This window comes from Schistocerca piceifrons, chromosome X, assembly GCF_021461385.2.
Source record: "Schistocerca piceifrons isolate TAMUIC-IGC-003096 chromosome X, iqSchPice1.1, whole genome shotgun sequence".
NCBI lineage: Eukaryota > Metazoa > Arthropoda > Insecta > Orthoptera > Acrididae > Schistocerca > Schistocerca piceifrons.
This window is the reverse complement of record NC_060149.1, coordinates 337,823,404-337,833,337: the sequence shown is the minus strand read 5'-3', so window position 1 is coordinate 337,833,337 and position 9,934 is coordinate 337,823,404.

Sequence of the window (9,934 nt, the reverse complement as noted above, 5' to 3'; positions counted from 1 at the left end):
TATCGGCCCCCAGGTCGCCCGGTCTCTTTCTGTTCCTGATCTTGCTGCAGCTGGCTCCATTATGCCACACAGCCCTCCTCGATCTCAGCCTGAAAAGAAGAAGAAACATAAGTCCCGGGACAAAGAGCCTCTGGTGTCACCGGAGGTCCCTTCCCCGGCTTCACAACCGGATTCTGACCTGTCGTTTATGGATGTCGCCCCCTCCTTGTCGGTGACGGGTGGGGACCCGGCGGTATGACTGGATTTAGCGTGTTCAGCCCTCATTTAAACCATCGTTCTGTGGTTCTCCAATGGAATTGTAATGGCTACTATCGTCACCTTCCGGAATTGAAATCCCTTCTTTCGTCCTACTCAGCAGCTTGTGTGGTTCTCCAGGAATCTCATTTTACTGATGCTCACTCACCGACCCTCCGTGGGTTCCGTGTTTTCTGTCGAAATCGGGTCGGACCCTTGCGGGCTTCTGGTGGCGTTTGTACGTTGGTCCGTACAGACATTGCTAGCACGTGGATTCCTCTCCAAACTACATTGGAAGCAGTTGCTGTTAGGGTCCACTTAGACTCTGCAGTCACAGTATGCAATCTTTATCTCCCTCCTGACAGGACTCTTACACCTGCTGCCTTAACCACCCTTCTTCAGCAACTTCCTCCTCCCTTCCTCCTCCTTGGGGATTTTAATGCTCATCATCCTTTGTGGGGCAGTGCCTTTCCATCTAGACGAGGTCTTCTTATCGACCAATTTATTGCAGACCACGACCTGTGCCTTCTTAATGATGGCTCCCCTACTCATTTCAGTGCTGGTCATGGTACCTTTTCTGCCATTGATCTTTCTCTTTCTTCTCCCTCTCTCCTCCCTTCATTACACTGGTCGCCACACGACGACCTTTGTGATAGTGACCATTTCCCGTTCATTATCACGCTCCCTTCCCGCTCCCTGATGGAGAGGTTACCTCGTTGGTCTTTCCACCGCGCCGATTGGCCTCTATATACGGCACAGGTCGAGTTTTCTCCCTCTTTGTCGGGTTGTATTGATGACGTCCTACGTGACGTGTCTGACGCGATTGTTCGCGCTGCTAACCTTGCTGTCCCGCGCTCATCTGGACAATTTCGTCGTCGGCAAGTCCCGTGGTGGAGTACGGCCATTGCCATTGCCATCCGTGATCGCCGTCGAGCTTTGCAACACTTTAAGAGGCACCCATCTGTAGCCAGCCTTTCTACCTTTAAGCGCCTTCGCGCTAAAGCCCGTTATTTAATCAAACAGAGCAAGCGGATATGTTGGGAACGATTCGTTTCTTCCCTTGGTTCCACTGTCCCTCTGTCACGGGTATGGGCTACACTTCGCTCTCTCCAAGGTTGCCATCGGCAGTCCACCCTCCCAGGCCTTCACCTCCCAGATGGCATTTGTACGGACCCATTAGTTCTTGCAGAACATCTTGCGACCCATTTTGCAGTGGCATCAGCGTCGGCCTCCTATCCAGCTGCTTTCCTTCATCAAAAACAGCAGGCTGAAGCTGTCACCTTATGTTTCACCACTTGTGAGTCAGAATCTTACAACGAACCTTTCACTGAATGGGAATTTCTTTCTGCTCTATCTGCTTCTCATGATACGGCTCCTGGCCCAGATTCCATTCATAACCAGCTGCTTCAATGTCTCAGTGCTCCACAACGGCACCATCTTCTTCGGGTGTTTAACCGTATCTGGCTCCAGGGTGACTTCCCTTCTCAGTGGAGGGATAGCATTGTGGTTCCTGTCCTTAAGCCTGGTCAGAACCCCCTATCTGTTGACAGCTATCGGCCAATTAGTTTGACCAATGTTGGTTGTAAGTTACTTGAACGGCTGGTAGCCCGTCGGCTCACTTGGGTCCTCGAATCTCGGGATCTATTGTCCCCTTACCAGTGTGGCTTTCGAGAGGGACGATCTCCAATCGATCATTTGCTTCGCTTGGAATCCGCAGTTCGGCAGGCTTTTTCCCAGCGCCGCCATTTGGTTGCAGTGTTTTTTGACCTTCGCAAGGCCTATGACATGGCCTGGCGCCATCACATCTTACTAACCCTTCATCAGTGGGGTCTTCGGGGCCCACTCCCGATTTTTATCCGCCAGTTCCTGATCCATCGGTCATTCAGAGTTCGAGTTGGTACTGCTTTTAGTTCTCCACGGACCCAGGAGACGGGCATCCCACAGGGTTCTGTCTTGAGTGTCCTTCTTTTCCTCATTGCTATCGATGGACTTGTGGCCTCTGTCGGTCCCTTGGTCGCCCCTGCCCTGTATGTGGATGATTTCTGCATTTGGGTTAGTTCCTCCTCGATGCCATCTGCAGAACGGCAGCTCCAGGTGGCTATACGGCGTGCCTCTGCATGGACCCTCTCCCACGGGTTTCAATTCTCTCCTTTAAAATCGCGGGTGGTCCACTTCTGTCGCCGTACTACGGTCCACCCTGATCCAGAGCTCTATCTCGCTGCACAAAGATTGCCTGTGGTTCCACAGTTTCGTTTCCTAGGTCTTCTTTTCGACAACAAGCTCACTTGGCTGCCCCATATCAGACTCCTGAAGGTAGGATGTTTCCGTAAACTCAATGTCCTTCGCTTCCTTGCCCACTCCTCCTGGGGTGCGGACCGTTCCCTCCTCCTCCGTCTTTATCGTGCTCTAGTTCTGTCACGTTTGGACTATGGTTGTCAAGTTTATGGTTCAGCTGCTCCTTCCACGCTGCACGTGCTGGATCCAGTCCACCATCGTGGTATCCGTTTGGCCACCGGTGCCTTCCCTACTAGCCCTGTTGATAGTCTCCTGGTTGAAGCTGGGATCCCCCCCCCCCCTTTCTGTTCGGCGGTCCCAGCTTCTGGTGTCTTATGCCCTTACTATCTGTTCTTCTCCCGCTCATCCTTCCTATTCTATCCTATTCCCAGACCATGGACGTCGCCCGCCTGACTCCCGCCCTCGGGCGGGTTTACCGGTTGGGCTGCGCCTTGCGTGTCTTACCCGTGATTTTCGGCTTCCTTCTTTGTCCTGTCTTCCTCGCTCCCTCCCCTCCACCCCTCCTTGGTTAGTTCCTCGGCCTCGAATTCGGATGGATCTCCGCCGCGGTCCGAAAGATTCCATCCCCCCGGTGGTGTTCCGTTCCTTTTTCCGCCAAATTTTATGGGAGTTTCGGGATGCTGTTGTTTTTTACACTGATGGCTCTAAATCTGCTGATCATGTTGGGTATGCCTTCACGTCCTTCGTTGGAACGGAAAATCATCTACTGCCACCCTCATGTGGGGTGTTTACTGCGGAATTGATGGCAATTTCCCGGGCCCTTACCTTTATTAAACAATCCCAACACAACCGCGTTTTGTTATGTACGGACTCGATGAGTGGCCTTCTTGCTATTGACCGGTGTTTTTCGCGCCATCCCTTGGTCTCTGCCATCCATGACCATCTCGCTGATCTTCACCGTGCTGCTTGTTCCATTGACTTCTTATGGGTCCCGGGCCATGTGGGTATCCCGGGTAATGAGCTCGCTGATCGTTTGGCTGGGGGAGCAGTTACTTACCCCCCGTTTTCTGTAACCCCTCCTGCAGCGGATTTACGGCTTCATATCAAATCCCACTTTGCACAGTCATGGGCCAATTCTTGGGAGGGTACTCCACTGTCTAATAAACTTCGTGTAATTAAGGTGAATCCAGGCCCATGGCGTTCTTCCTTTAGCCTCTCCCGCAAGGACTCGACCACACTGTGTCGTCTCCGCATTGGCCATACCAGGCTGACCCATGGTTTCCTTTTGCGTGATGAGCCACCCCCGCTATGTGGTTGTGGAGCCTTCCAGTCAGTGGCCCACATTTTGGTTGAATGCCCCCTTCTTTTGGCTCTGCGTGCTAAGTACAGACTCCCCCACACTTTACCTTTGATGTTGGCTGACGACTCCCGGATGGTCTCTCTGGTTCTAGGTTTCCTCCGGGAGAGTGGTTTTTATTCTCAGTTTTAAAGTTTTTAATCTCCCTCTGGTGTTGGGGCAGGGCGGTGAGTGTTTGGGTGTCTCCCACTGTAGGCAGTGTTCAGAGATTCCCGATTCACCTCCCTGACCGGAATCCTCTTTTCTTTCCCTTTTACTCTGTTTTTACCCCTTCTTTTTAAGGCTTGGTTAGTTTTTCTATTCCCATACGTACTTTCTGCATTATAGCAGTTGTACCTTGTAAGTCACAGGTGGTCTTGCCTATGCTGTTTCAGCATAGTGTTGGGTTCGTTCTCTTGCCAACTTCCCTCATTTGTTTTTACTAATGACAACGTGACTGCCCTTTTACGTTTCCCCTTTATCCGTTTTATTTTTCTGACTATACTGAGATGTCCCGTTAGCAGAATGGAGTCTATTTGAAACAAGGGACTGATGACCTTGCTGTTTGGTCCCTTTAACCTCAAACAACCAACCAACCAACCGACCCCCCATCCCGCCACCTGATTAGTTTCTTGGTCCCAGATAGGGATGGGTCTGTTCTGGGGTCTGAAAACATCTATCCCTCCAATAGTGTAGGATTTTGTTCCAAACGCTCTTGTAGGAGTTTAATAATGCCAGTGTTTCTTACACCGATGGCTTTGAAGCTGCCGATCATGTGGGATATGCCTTCATTTTCCGTTGGCATGGAACACCATCTCTTGCCAACCATATGTGCCGACTGCAGACTGCAGAACTGATGGTCATGTATTGGGTCCTCTGCTTTATTATTTGGCCCTCCCTCAAGAGTTTTTAGTGTACAAACTTAATGACTGGCCTTCAGGCAATTGCTCAATGTTTTTCTCGCATCACTTGCTCTCTGCCATCCATGTCCTGTTTGGTTGATTTCCGTTGGGTTCCCAGCCACATAGCTTTCTTGGGTAATGAACTTGCCAACTTTTTTGGAGGCAAATCTGTGGCTTTGTTAAATAGTTTTTTCTCAGTCATGGGCTGATCCTTGGGAGGCTACTCCATCTAATAAACTTCACGCAGTCAAGAAGACTGACACCAAGTGGCGTTCTGCCCTCTGAATCTCCCAGTGGTAATCCACCATCTGCTGCAGTCTCCTATATTAGCCATTCTAGATTGTCCCATGGATTTTTACTTCTCAATGAGGCCCCCCCCCACCTCCTCACCTCCCCTTTGTAGTTGTGGGGCTCCTGTCATAGTGATCCATATCCCAGCTTTTGGCCTTTCACACCAAATAGGCCCTCGCACCTCCATTCTCCAGGATATTAGCAGACGACCCTCTCGTGGTTGTCTGTTAGTTTTCTCTGTGAAAATGGTTTGTCCTCTTGGGTCTAAGGCCTCGAATTTTTCCCTGGAGTTGGGGTCCCTCAGTTAGCGTTGGTGTTGGTTATCGATGCCTTGGCCTTGCCTCTACACTGGCCAGGTAATCCCTGCCTTTTTCCATACGTTTTGTCTGGTCTTTCGTGCAATTTTTCCCTCTGTCTTCGTGTCTTTTCTTCCTGGTGTAGCCCTGTTATGGTGTGCTGTGTGGACCAGGATAGGTCAGTGGCAGTGCTGGTGCCCCAACAGTGTTTTGGACAACCCTTGTTCTCCCAGTTTCCCCATCACCTCTCCTCTTCCTTCCTCTTCCTGCTGCCCTGATGCTCCTTTTACTGCTTTGTTTGCCCATTTTCTGTTTCCTTCGACTGGACGGTACTATTTGTGTTGTTCTTACCAAGATTTTGGTATATTAGATCATGGGATCGATGACTTCGCTGTTTGGTCCTCCCAACCAACCAATGCACCCTTTCCCATGGCTTTCGGTTTTCACCCATGCAAGTCATGTATTTTTGTCGTGCTTGCGGGCTTTCAAAAAGAATAAAAAATGATGAAATGGGTGGCCCTCAACTACGTACCCTCCGACTCAGAGTTGAAATACTAAAATTTTTGGCTGGTTTCGTTGTCTAGGGACTGGGACACGTAGTTGCAGCATAACAGGCCAAATACTGCTGAATGTACAGTATACAATAGGAATATATACATGAATCGAATGGTCAAAGGTTCCTATCACTCAGCAATTGCAAATTTTGAATGCATAGACATCTATAAATAAGATTGCAATTAATTAAATTCTGCAGGTGCTATTCTTAACGACTTTAAACGCTGAGTGCGATAAGACATACCTACAAGAATGCCATTTATTACTGTAAAACACTTATTGATATCGATGGTCCAGCAAGTAAATAAAATAAAAGTTGAATAACAGGGAAACAATAGATTTCCTACTTAACGTAATTAGTTATTAACAACATAGTTCACGAGGTATTCACTTCTAAACGCATACTACTTCTTCACTGCAGAAGCCACGGACATCTCACAAATGTAAAAGTCGGCACTACAAAGTATTTCTGTCTCCCTGCGACCACGCGCGAACTGCTCCACTCTTTTTCCACGACTGTGCGTCCATCGTGCTGTACTGTCCCTCACTTCCATCCAGTCTCCCCATTCACGAGTGCTGTGATTAGCTAGAACGCTCCCGCCATGTCTTAAGCCAACGCACACTCACAAACATAATGAAACACATTCTAAATACAGGATTTACATTTAAATAACTTGAAACTAAATATTCCCACAGCTGGGCCATAAACACGCTCTAACATAAATTAAATACATAAACAAATTACACATATCAAAGGAATAGAACAGAAGTAAGCCAGTAGCCTAATGTCTCCGTGCTTTCTAAAACACAGTAAATAATTGACCAATTTCTTCATGAATGGTATATGTCGAATATAAATATATAAACACATAGATGAATAAAAATATTTATAAGCATGCTGCTACCGTTTTTTCGTGTAACTGTGGAGTACTTATGGCCTGACGCGATCGATAATAATTGGCCACTTCGACCTCCAATAACTCATGTACTGTTAAAGCTACATGCCTGTAATTTATACCAATTTAGGTTTACACTAAGATTTCTAAAGACACGTCGATCGACAAAATGGAATGAACCGTTTAGATTTTGGAAATTCGTTGCTGGGTGTTACTTGTATAATTTATCGTCAGACACTAAACTTTAAAAATACTGAAAATCTGATTACACAGTCAGCATCGTCCTGCAAATAATGGTAAGGTATATGTTCCTTTTTGAGGTATCATGATTCATCTGGCTGCTATTAATTTCTATACGAACTGTGAAATGACTGCCATTGTTTCACAGTCTGACATCTTTCGCACTCCTGGCATGTCTCTTTAGACACAGCGTCACCATGGAATTCCCAGCCACGCGGTCCCTGGACCGCAGCTAATGTTAGACACCATGTGGCCACCAATGAGCTGGAGCCCGCCGAGAGGCCCCAGTGCGGCCACACCAACTCTAAACGTAGAATATTTTCAGAGCGCCACAACTCGCCTGTTACCTAACATGCTACAGACCAACCAGAACCAAAACTCTACTTAGGTACCAAGCACTTGCACATTGTTCCATGGTCCCGATTTTTGGGATTTCTTTGATAAAAAGCTTCATGGCTGTGCCATATTCAGCTAAAGATTAGTTGCATTCGAAACCTTAGTTATCTGCTTACTTGCCCACACTGCTTGATAGTGCTATTCTCCTCCATAGTTACCTGGCCCTAGTCTGGTCCTGATCAGTGTATGGCTGCCAGGTTTATGATCCAGGGGTTAGAATAGGCCTGAGGTATTGCTGCCCTTCGTAACAGCCGACTAAAAGGAGTCCCACACGTTTCGGCCTTTGTGATGGAGCCGTGTAGGGTTTGACCTCCATTTTTCAAAATTCTCCCGAAGAGTGAGCCACTTGGGGAAGGGCGCCTTACATGGTGCATAGTGTCCGTCATGCACTGAGACCTCTCGCATCCTTTGTCACTGTGGATCTTCACTTCTGTTCACTCTCCAGCTATTGGGCGAGGTCCCCTCGCCCCTCCCCCTCCCCCCCCCCCCCCCTCCAGGTGCGGTTTCCTCCATCTTCTGTGCAGCATCACTTTCTGTACTGTCGAAGATAATGGACTTCTTAGCTCATCCTGTTGGTTGTAGCCCCCATGACCCCACAGGGATCGCTCTGCTGATACCTCCGCCATTAACTCCCCATGCATGCCAAGGAGTAGATGACCATCATCCTGGGGCATCAGGATCCAGACAAAGCCCATCCTGCCAGGTGGCCTTTGCTGTGGCTGGGTGGCGCCTGTGGGGAGGGCCCCTGGTCAGAGTGGGTGGCATCAGGGCAGATGACACGCCATGAAGTGCAGTATGTCATCTCTTAACAGGTGGTCAAACACCAGCAGTCTCTAAGTCTTTGAGAGATATATATAATGTCAAAGACTTAGAGACTGCTGGTGTTTGACCACCTGCAAGAGATGACATATATATATATATATATATATATATATAGGGTGTTACAAAAAGGTACGGCCAAACTTTCAGGAAACATTCCTCACACACAAAGAAAGAAAATATGTTATGTGGACATGTGTCCGGAAACGCTTACTTTCCGTGTTAGAGCTCATTTTATTACTCCTCTTCAAATCACATTAATCATGGAATGGAAACACACAGCAACAGAACGTACCAGCGTGACTTCAAACACTTCGTTACAGGAAATGTTCAAAATGTCCTCCTCTAGCGAGGATACATGCATCCACTCTCCGTCGCATGGAATCCCTGATGTGCTGATGCAGCTCTGGAGAATGGCGTATTGTATCACAACCGTCCACAATAAGAGAACGAAGAGTCTCTACATTTCAAATGCCCCCATAAATGAAAGTCACGAGGGTTGAGGTCAGGAGAGCGCGGAGGCCATGGAATTGGTCTGCCTCTACCAATCTATCGATCACCGAATCTGTTGTTGAGAAGCGTACGAACACTTAGACTGAAATGTGCAGGAGCTCCATCGTGGATGAATCACATGTTGTGTCGTACTTGTAAAGGCACATGCTCTAGCAGCACAGGTAGAGTATCCCATATGAAATCATGATAACGTGCTGCATTGAGCGTAGGTGGAAGAACAAACTAAAATGAGCTCTAACATGGAAATTGTCCACATAACATCTTTTCTTTATTTGTGTGTAGGAAATGTTTCCTGAAAGTCTGGCCATACCTTTTTGTAACACCCTGTATATAATCTCCACCCACCCGAGATTCTGGCTTCTGCTGAGGACCAAGATCTCGCTGGGCCCGCACACAACCGAGGTCGACCGCACAGGTATTCATCTGGTGGCAGCAGGTGTCGCTGAGGCGTAGACTACCTCATTCAGTGTTTCATGCCTTCCCAGTCTCACGATGACGTCATCCTCCAGTGGAATTGCGGCGGTTTTTTTACACCTCCTGGCCGAGATACAGCAACTGTTAAGCTTTACACTTGCTTTCTGCATTGCCCTCCAGGAAACCTGGTTCCCAGAAATGTGGACCCCTGCCCTCTGCAGCTATAAGTTATATAATAGGAACTGTAGTGACTATAATAGTGTCGGGTGGAGTTTGGGTTTATGTACTATACTCAGTCTGTAGTGAAACTGTGCCACTTCAAACCCCTCTTGAAGCTGTGGATGATGCAGGAAATAACTGTCTGCAATGTATATCTTTCTCCAGATGGTGCAGTACCCCTGACTGTATTAGCTGCACTGATTGATAAACTCCTTTAACCTTTCCTAATTTTGGGACTTTTTTAATGCGCATAACCCCTTGTGGGGTGATGCCATGCTTCCTGGCAGAGGTAGGACGTCGAAAATTTACTGTCACATCTCTACCTCTACCTCTTAAATACAGGTGCCCCCACACATTTCAGTGTAGCACATGGCACATGTCTGGCCATTGATCTCTCTGTTTGCAGTCCTGACCTTCTTCCATCTATTCACTGGAGAGCACATGACGACCTGTGTGGGAGTGACCACTTCCCTATCTTCCTGTCACTCCCTCAGCTCATGCCCACGGATGCTTACCCAGATGGGCTTCAGACAAGGCAGATTGGGAAGCCTTCACCTCTGCTGTCACCGCTGAATCTCCCCCACATGG